The sequence below is a fragment of the Lathyrus oleraceus genome, chromosome 2 (genome assembly GCF_024323335.1).
Source record: "Lathyrus oleraceus cultivar Zhongwan6 chromosome 2, CAAS_Psat_ZW6_1.0, whole genome shotgun sequence".
Taxonomy (NCBI): Eukaryota; Viridiplantae; Streptophyta; class Magnoliopsida; order Fabales; family Fabaceae; genus Lathyrus; species Lathyrus oleraceus.
Window position 1 is genome coordinate 470,256,785 of NC_066580.1, and position 9,440 is coordinate 470,266,224.

Below are 9,440 nucleotides of genomic sequence, written 5' to 3' on the forward strand. Positions count from 1 at the left end.
TATCTTCAAGAATATATTGTCTAATTGATCTCATGGCTTCACATCTACAAGGGTGAGGGCAAGTACATGATGGAATTGGACGATAAGTAGTGATTTCATCCCAAAGAGCTTTCATTTCAATGAACTACTCAAGCACAATTTTGCCACCTTGTTTCATGTTATTCAGTTGGAACCGCAAGTGAGCTACACGAACTCAATCAATCTTGGAAAATATTTCTTTGAGGTCATTCCATACATCAATGGAATTGTCATGAAAAATAATGGTTTGGGAAATGGAATCATAAACATGATTAATGATCGAAGAATGTACCAGGTGATTGCACTGTTCCCATGCTGCTCGATTCAGATCATCAAATCTGGAATCTCCATGGATCAATCAATGATAGCAAAATTGTTCTTTGCTCCAAGAGCTCTACACATTGATATGTTCCAAATTACGTAATTGTTTCCATCAAATTTAGATGCAATGGTAACTGAGTTTGGGTTGTCGCTTGGGTGCACATAGAATGGTGAATCAACTTGTGCAGGTGGTTGAGCTTTCGGTGGCATGATGGAACAATGAGAAATAGAGTAAAGGAAATAGAAGAACGATGAAAAGAATAGTTGGATCAATGAAAAATCACAAGTTTTAGTGGGAAACTTGGAACAAGGAGTAACGCGCAAGAAACTTGAGGAGAAAAACAATGGAAATGCTCAAGAATCTTGAAGAAGAAGAAGAATGAAGATAAAAAAATCTCTCCAAGAGAGAGCTCTAGATACCATGTAATGAATAAAAGATGATGAGTAAAAGTGATCTTCATTGATTATCAAAGAGGTTACATGTATGTATATATGTAAAGCTTGTATGGTGTATGATAACCATGGTAGTACAATAATACCTAACTACCATAAATAACCAATGTAAATAATTCTAATAACTAACAACCTCTAACTAATTTGTGAATGGTAGCTTGAGGAACAAGTTAATTATCTCTAACTTGCTCATGGTGTAATATCCACCAACATTAATAGTACAATAGTAATAGAGATAGATCCATTTGATGAAATTTTGTTTTGTGTGTCCCTGGTGGTACTTACTAAATCGATGATGGAAAGAGTTTGTCATGGAGTGTACAACCAGATAAAGGCGGTAGATGAGATATGCATGTAGAGTTTTCGTTTTTCCATGTCCATCAGATTCCCACAGGTTAATATGTTTGTCGACAATACCATTTTAAAGCTAGAAATTCGTATCTTTAGTTAAGGAAAAGTCCATATGGAAGAAACAAAGGTTCAACCAAAGGTTTATAGAATCACTACGATCTCAAACACAATGAAGAAAATAATCATCTTCCAAGCCGCATTTGGAGCATAATATTGAATTAATCATAATTGTGTGGTGAAGAAAAAAGAGGGTAGGCAGAGACTTGTGACAAGTAAACCAAAAGAAAAACTTAATCTTTTTTAGGAGGCAAAGCTTCCAAATCTAAGACCAAGATTCCATGTTATGAATGATTGAACCTTCAATTTTATGAAAGGTTCTTAAATATCAATTTCTTATAGTGTAGTTGTAGCTATTGTAGTTAAATCAAACAAAACCATCTTATGTGTTAGGGTTAAAGTTTAGAGTCTTGAGAACCTTGAAATTTTATGGAAGGCAAACTAAAATGCATTATTGAAGACATTACAAACCTTTAAACTTTTTTTTGTTCTTAAAGCTATGAGTTTTACTTTTCTTGAATACTTCTTCTTCGATCTTTGAAATTTCCACAAAAATAAAACCTCTCATCTTTATCTTTATAAAATACACATATTTATGATTCTTGGACAGCTTCACCCATGTGGACTTCCAAAATCTTGACTAGATTAACAATTAAGCACAAATAACTCTGAGGTGAAAAAAAAACTAAATTATTCACTTAGGGAAGAAGACCGATTTCCATTATTTTCTTCTTCATTACAAATTGAATTCATCATTTTGGAACACTTAGGGTTTTTAAGAAGAATTAAGAAGAAGAAGAAGAAGAAGAAGAAGAGATGATAAAAGATAGAGAAACTATGTTGTGAAAAAAAGTAATTTTATTATGAAGTTGCCGCATATCTGATTTACATTGTCACGTGTATATATAGGAAACCAAACACATTATTTCCTAATTATAATATTTGATTATATCAAATACATACTTACTTACTTCAACAATCATATGTTGTATTCGACTATGTCGAATACAGATAACTCCTACTCTACTATCTTCGACTAAGTTGTCTACAACTACGTCAACTCTGTCGAACACAACCATGTTGAATACAACTTTTCTATTAAGACCATGAATTACTAGCTTCTAACACACCTCTTAATCCATGTTTTCTAGGCTTCTTATCCCAATACTTCTCTTCAACTCATCAAACTTGACTTTCTTCAGAGACTTCGTGAGTATATCAACTAGTTGTCATTCTGACTTCTAATGCTCAAGCTCAAGCTTTCCTCTATTTACTTGATACCTAATAAAATGATACCTCCTCTATATGTGCTTACTTCTATCATGACACACATGATGGCTTTCCAGGTCGATAGCTGACTTGTTATCTACAAACAACTTCATTTTCTTAGGTTGCATGATCTTGAGATATTCGAGCAACATCTCTATTTGTAATGCTTGATATTCTGCATAAGATGCAACTACGTGCACAACTTTACAATAGGATAATGCCATAATTCTTTGTTTTCTTCATCTCCAAGAGATTAGTGCTCCCCCAATCATGAATATGTAGCCAGCGATACTTTTCTTTTCATCTTGGTCTCCTGTAGCGGTAAACTCATGACCATTAAGCTATGGATAAACTTAACGTTAATAAAACAAAAGTCGCCACAACACTTTTATTGTTTCCAAAGGAAAAGGGAAAAGTATGAACAAAACCCAAAGATAAGAAGTTTTAAAATCAAAACTAATAAAATGCCAAAGATTATAAGTAAGGGGGTTGGTTACACAAAGGGAAGATGTTAGCACCCAAAGTGTCATAGGTACTCCTAGGGAGCTATTTTTTATGTGTGTATGTGTTTTAGTATGAAATGATGTTTCCAACAAATAGAGTATGGGGATGAGAAAAGAATTCATTAATTATATTTTTATGTTTGACAAGACCTTCAGACTTGTGCCTACGTACCAACATAAAAATGAGGGATCAAAACCTCGTAGTTCGTGGTATCAATTTCAAAGTGAATGAGTTGCTTTTAACAAAAATTTAAATTCATAAGAGGCACAAGAGGGCCTAAAAGAGTTTGAATGAGTGTTAGTTCTTTTTGTCTTTTGAAATTTTAAGTCAATATGGTTAAGTTAATTTACAAGTTTGATTGAGAAATGAGTGATAAAATGCAATGGCATAAGACCAAAATTTCTAATTTGCAATAAAGTCTAAGTTTAGAAATCACAAGCAAAGAAGATTTTGAAAAAAAGGGGGAGAGATTTGAAATTTAAGAAATGGGAGGAGATGAAGAGACTAATCCTAAGCAAAAATTTAAAAGTTAAGAGTTGAAAAGATCAGACCAATGGGATGCAATCCAATAGACAAGAATGTCATATAGAAACCCATTTTTCCTTTGGACTTTAAAATCAAGCAATATCAATAAGCAAGCAAGATGAAGAGCAAGGCATTAAATAAAGATAGCCACATCCAAGCTAGCAACTTCATAGTCTTCTTCATAATCTTCCCCATGTATTAGATGACATACTTCTTGAATGGCTCATGATAAGGCATTAGACACAGGTTCAAAGTAACATTTGTGTCAAGACCATGTTGCAGATGAACTCAAGTGGATCCTAATACTTGCATCAGATGAAAGCCCACATCACAATGACTTGGTTTCAAAGATGTTGGCATTGGCCAAGTCCTTTTGCATGGAGAATGTTGCCTAATTCTAAGTCCAAAGCTCAGATCAAATCCAACAGTCCACACAAACATTTTTTTAGGTTTTTTTGTTGTTTATTAAGTATTTTAAGGTCCTAAGACCACAAACACAAACAAGGTACACCAACAAATATATACAATCACAATATATGACTCAAGTGAGCAAAGTGAAAATGGAATTAAAATAAACAAGTTTAATGATATGTATAATGGAAAATGATAAATGACTTGAATTTAAATGGAATAAAGTAAATGGATTGAAATTAAAAGCAATTAATAATAAGAGTTAGTCAAATGTTAGTTGATTAGATGTTAGTGGAGTTTTGTTTTTCAATTGCTTAAGTTATTCTTTGGAGAACACTCAACCCTCTATTCACAAACATGAATCCTTGAACCAAGACATCTTCCAAAGGAAGGAAAAAATGCCAAGTTTCCATAAAATACCATGAAAGGGGGGAGACTTACAATCTCACTTACTAGAATGCTATGCCTTTTGTGTCAAAATTTAACGCTATGTTAAGCAATCGTAATTGGACTTATGTAGAAGTCACAACTATCTGAGGTCGAGCAATAGAAATTTTGGTGTTAATGCAAGTTAGAGATATGGTATAATGAACCATACTCCTAAAACTTACCACACACAAAAAGAAAATGATCAAAGGGTGAACCTAATCTCATTCATACTTGTATTGGTTCATGAACCAAATAACCTTAGGATATTGAGATGTCATTGGCCAATGAGAGGAATGGGATAGAAAGGGATTGAAGACGAAGAGGGAAGGGAGATGAGACAAACACGAATTGGTCATGAGAGGAGTTTTATCAAATTAAAATCATTCATTTATTTTGGGAGATGAAATGTACATTTCATCAATCCCCTAAATTCAATGATTTTAATCCAACAAAAGTCAAATCAACCTTGACCAAGGCCCAAACACAATAGTCAAACTTCACAAGTCAATAAAAATGGCTCAACATAATTTATTCACAATTAAACAAATTAAAAATCAATTTAAAATGCATTAAATTAAATTATGTTTTATCAAAAACCTAAAACCTCTTCAAAACACCAAATAAATGGCCAAGAGATTTATCATAGGTCAAACAAGGTCAAAGGACCTTGGAGAAAAAATTTCACTATTTTTGAAAAGTCATAAGTATTTTTAAATAATTAAAAATATGCACAAAAACAATTAAATCATGAAAAATATCAATATTGGTCCAAAAAATAATTTTAATTCAGAAAATGAAAAAGGAAAATATTTGAATTTTTTTGGTGAAAGTCCCATATTTTTTGGATAAATAATGAAATTAATATGAATTAATGAAAATAAAGCAATTAAAATAAAAATTCATAAATTCAAAAATATGTGGACCATCTGATCTCCTTCATTAATTGAGGTGGAAAATTAGATGGTCCAAAGCGCGCGTTCTATGTGTTCCTTAGTCAAATGAGATGCACGCGTGGTAATCACTTTGGATGGTTGAGATTAGAACGTGAGACTCAAATCAAAGGGTTCTGGACAAGCTAGTACACCACTTGAGCCCTAACTTCAGTCATCTTCTCCGATGAGGACCACCGGACTGGTCGAAGTTCAACTCAAAGAAAAATGGAAAATGAGTATACTATTTTGAAGGAAAAATGCTCAGGAGCTCGAATCTGGCCTCAATTTTGTCTAATTCCAAGTTTATGAAAAGATACAAGGAATTGAATTTTGAGGATCATGAACTGAGTTGCTTCGATTTGACCTTAAAGCAACTCAATCTTCTTGCCTATATTGGTAGGACTTCAGATAACAAAAAATCAACAAGAATAGTGGAGAATTGAGTCAGAATCGAAGAGATGAAAAATATGAAAATTCACCTTCAATGGAGCTTCAGATTGGCACGATCTTGTTTCCAATTATGCTTGACCTTGCTTCAGATGCTTGATGGAAGAGAAATAGATTAGTGAAAGGTATGGATTCTTGGAGTTTCAATCTCAAAACAGATGGAGAATTGAAACTCGATTTTCAAAGAAAATCCTCAAGTTTATCCTTCAATGGTGAGGGTTTGGGGTTTCTGAATCAAAGTTTGGGCATGAGAGGTTCTATTTATAGACATAGAGAATGATATTTGAACACTTCCAATTTTGGCAAAAATTTGAAAATCCTCTTTGCATGGTTGCATGGGCGTGCATGAGGCCCATGAAATAATATCATTTGATCCATAATCTAATTTGCAATGTACTGAAATCATCTTGGAAGCTTATGCAAATGTGTATGGAAATTGGACCTTGAAAATATCCAAATGGTACTTCAACTTTCACCCATGAGCAAGTGCCTCATACTTTGTCTAAATGAGATGATTTTGGACTTTTTGGAATGGTGATATCAAGATAAACAACTTTCATGTTGAACACATTTTCATTTGAAGCTTGGATCATAATGAATTTTGAGGTGGAAGTTTGGGAAATCAAACATATTTGAAAAATCTCTAAGTCTCAAGTCAAATGTTCACTTCTTCCACCTTGAATAACTTTTTCTATGGGCTTCAAATGAGAAAAATTACTTCATAAAGGTTGTAGATCTTTCAAACCTATTAAATTTGGTCACCAATTTTACCTCATTTGGATTTGGAATGAAGGAGTTATGCGTTTAAGAAGTTGAGGAAAATCACTTGTTCAATGGTATTGGTCCAAAATGACCTATAATGTTTCCTCTTGGAATATGCATTTGCAAGTTGAATTCGCACTTCCTCAAAACATGAAAGTTGAAGTAGACATCTGGAAATTGATCATGGAATTTTAATGGATTTCATATCATAAACATTGATCAAGTTATGGTCTTGGGAAGTTGACCTCCAAACTAGGGTTTAAACAAAATGACCTATAATCTTTCACCATAAAAAATGAATTTCCAAGCAAAAATAGGTCTTGAATTAAACATGAAAGTTGTTTAGAATGTCATTTTTAGTAACTTTTATCTTGGAATAATTTTCATATGTGATGCTTGCTTTTCGCAAGTATACTAACGCGTCAGAGTAATATAAAAGATTGTCGAATCCACAGAGACCAAGTGTCAATCTATCGTTATCTATTGTTATGGTGTTTATCAAAGGAAATCAAAATAGGTGTTTTTAGAGTGTGCAATGAAAAGTAAAGTATTGAATAAAGTTTAATTAATAAAGACATGGTCGAATGTAACTCACATAATCAATTGATAATCCAAGTACTTGCTAATAGAACTACTTATGGGCAATGTTTCCTACTTTGAAAAGAACCAATTTAACGGGAACTATCGCTTTCGCGTATTCAGAACCGAGTTGTACTCCCTAATCAAACCCTGTTATTGTCACTTATAAAAAGGTGCGTATTGCGTTAGAGTAGTAAACCTATTTTTAAGAAATATAGTATCTTGACTAAGTTGAAAAGTATTTTAACTTGGATTTCTTAACCAAAAAAGGTTCTCACGAACCAGACTCTAAACTTATAAACGCGTCCGAAAATAGTTTTAAAATCTCTTTTCTTCTTAAATTAAGACTCCTAATGAACTAAACAAAGCGCTTTCGCTGTTTTTGAAATAGTTAAAAACAATTAAGTTTAAATAGACGTTGGACGGCTTTCGATCTTACCCAACGAAAATTAAGTGCGGGAAAACTTAAGTTGAAAGTTAAAATAGCCCTTAAGTGTTTCTACGAACGATTGTACGGATTATCGGTTCAATTACGACCCTTACATTCTAACCTTTTAGATTTAGTTAGACATGATAAAGTAAAAGTGCATTAATTTAAATAAAAGTAGTGCGAGTGCGAGAAATAAATAAAGTAAAGCGAGTGCGGGAAATAAATAAAGTAAAGCGAGTGCTGGAAATAAATAAAGTAAAGCGAGTGCGGAAAATAAATAAAGTAAAGCGAGTGTGGGAAAATAAATAAAGTAAAGACAGTACGGGAAATAAATAGATAAAGGCAAAGTAATAAAAACCTGCTCCATTCGGAGGGTTGAATAAAATGCAAAGCGGAAATGAAAATGGCGGCAGGATTAACTTCCTTCCAAAGTGCTCCAAACTCGATTACAGACTTGATTACACAATTGTGGTAACACCCCAATGCGAAGCGATTACCACTTTAAAATACTGAATATATGCCTAAGTGAAACAAAGTTTGCTCTAAGTTTGCCTTTTCTCTAAGTTTGGATGCTTGAAAAAGTGATTTCGAGTTTCTATTTATAAGTAAATAAAAAGATGAAAATGATAAGGATGCCCTTCAACTTGAAAATGGGAGGGAAAACGTTTCCTCTTGTGGCGCCCGCCACAAGGCTAATCTGAGGCGCCTTAGTGGAAGTAGTGGGGAACGTGGCAGTTGAGGGAAGTTGAGCTAGGACACGTCATGGCAGGGTCTATGGCGCCAGCCATGGTGGAAGCCACAAGTACAAAATGCTTAATTTTAGGGTTTTTAGCTCTTTTTCACTCCTTTTCTCGATCGGGGCTCCGATTAAAGTAAAAACCTGAAAACAAAGAGAAACATAGTAATAACACAACAAAATGACAATAAAACTACTAAAATGCATGCGAAATCGGAGTCGAAAATACGGCGAATTTTAGTGTTATCAATATGAAAGAAATTGTAGGAGATAGGGTATAGGGAACCCCAGTTTTGACCAATTGACTTTCTCTGGTTAACCACCATGAACCAACTTGCTAGCTTGACATTCTCTTGACTTTTGGGACTCATGGAGGATCATATATGCACAAGATGATGGAATTTTATGTATCCCTTGAAATATTTGATCAATTGTTGAAGAAACTTGTTAAAGAAGTTACACAAGATACCCAGATGAATTAGGGTTTCCCATGCAAACCAACTCCAAACTCTTGATGATTTCTTGATCAAAATGACATGTGAAGATCATGGGGATCCATATATGATATTATAGCCATAGTAAATCATTTCTTGATTGAGATCCATGCAATGAGGGTCTTAAACCCTAGCAATGAACTTGATAGAGCATAAGTGAGCATGTGCACTACCTACAAAAGAGTTAAACTAATAATGACATATTTTTGATATTTTAGTTAGTAAATAATGAAAAATGAAGTATTATACAATCAAAAGTGCTTGGTGATCTCTCCCAATGCAAACCCAATGAATGAGGGGTAAGGAGAATGGCAAGGTATGATCCCAATGCTAATGCATATGATGAGAATAGCATGAGGGATCTTAGGGTCAAAATAGGGGTCTTACAGCTGCCCCTATTTAAGGATGTTCTAGCTGAGGAGATAAAGGTTAAAATCTTTGTATCGACTCAGTAGAATGGGCTTAAATAACAATAATAGAAATGAATTTTGGTCCCTAAGAGACCTCATGATGCATATGATATGAAATGTTAAAAATAATCTCTATGGGGAAAAGGTTGCCACAAGGGAAAAGAATCCGGAGAGACTGAAAGTCCGCAGGAGCATAATGCGTTCCATAAGGAAAACTCACTGGGGAGACAGAGACTCTGGGGGATAAAAGATACGCGTAGGCCAGGCTACGACTTAAAACTGCTAGGGGGCATAAGGGATTCCACGAAAATA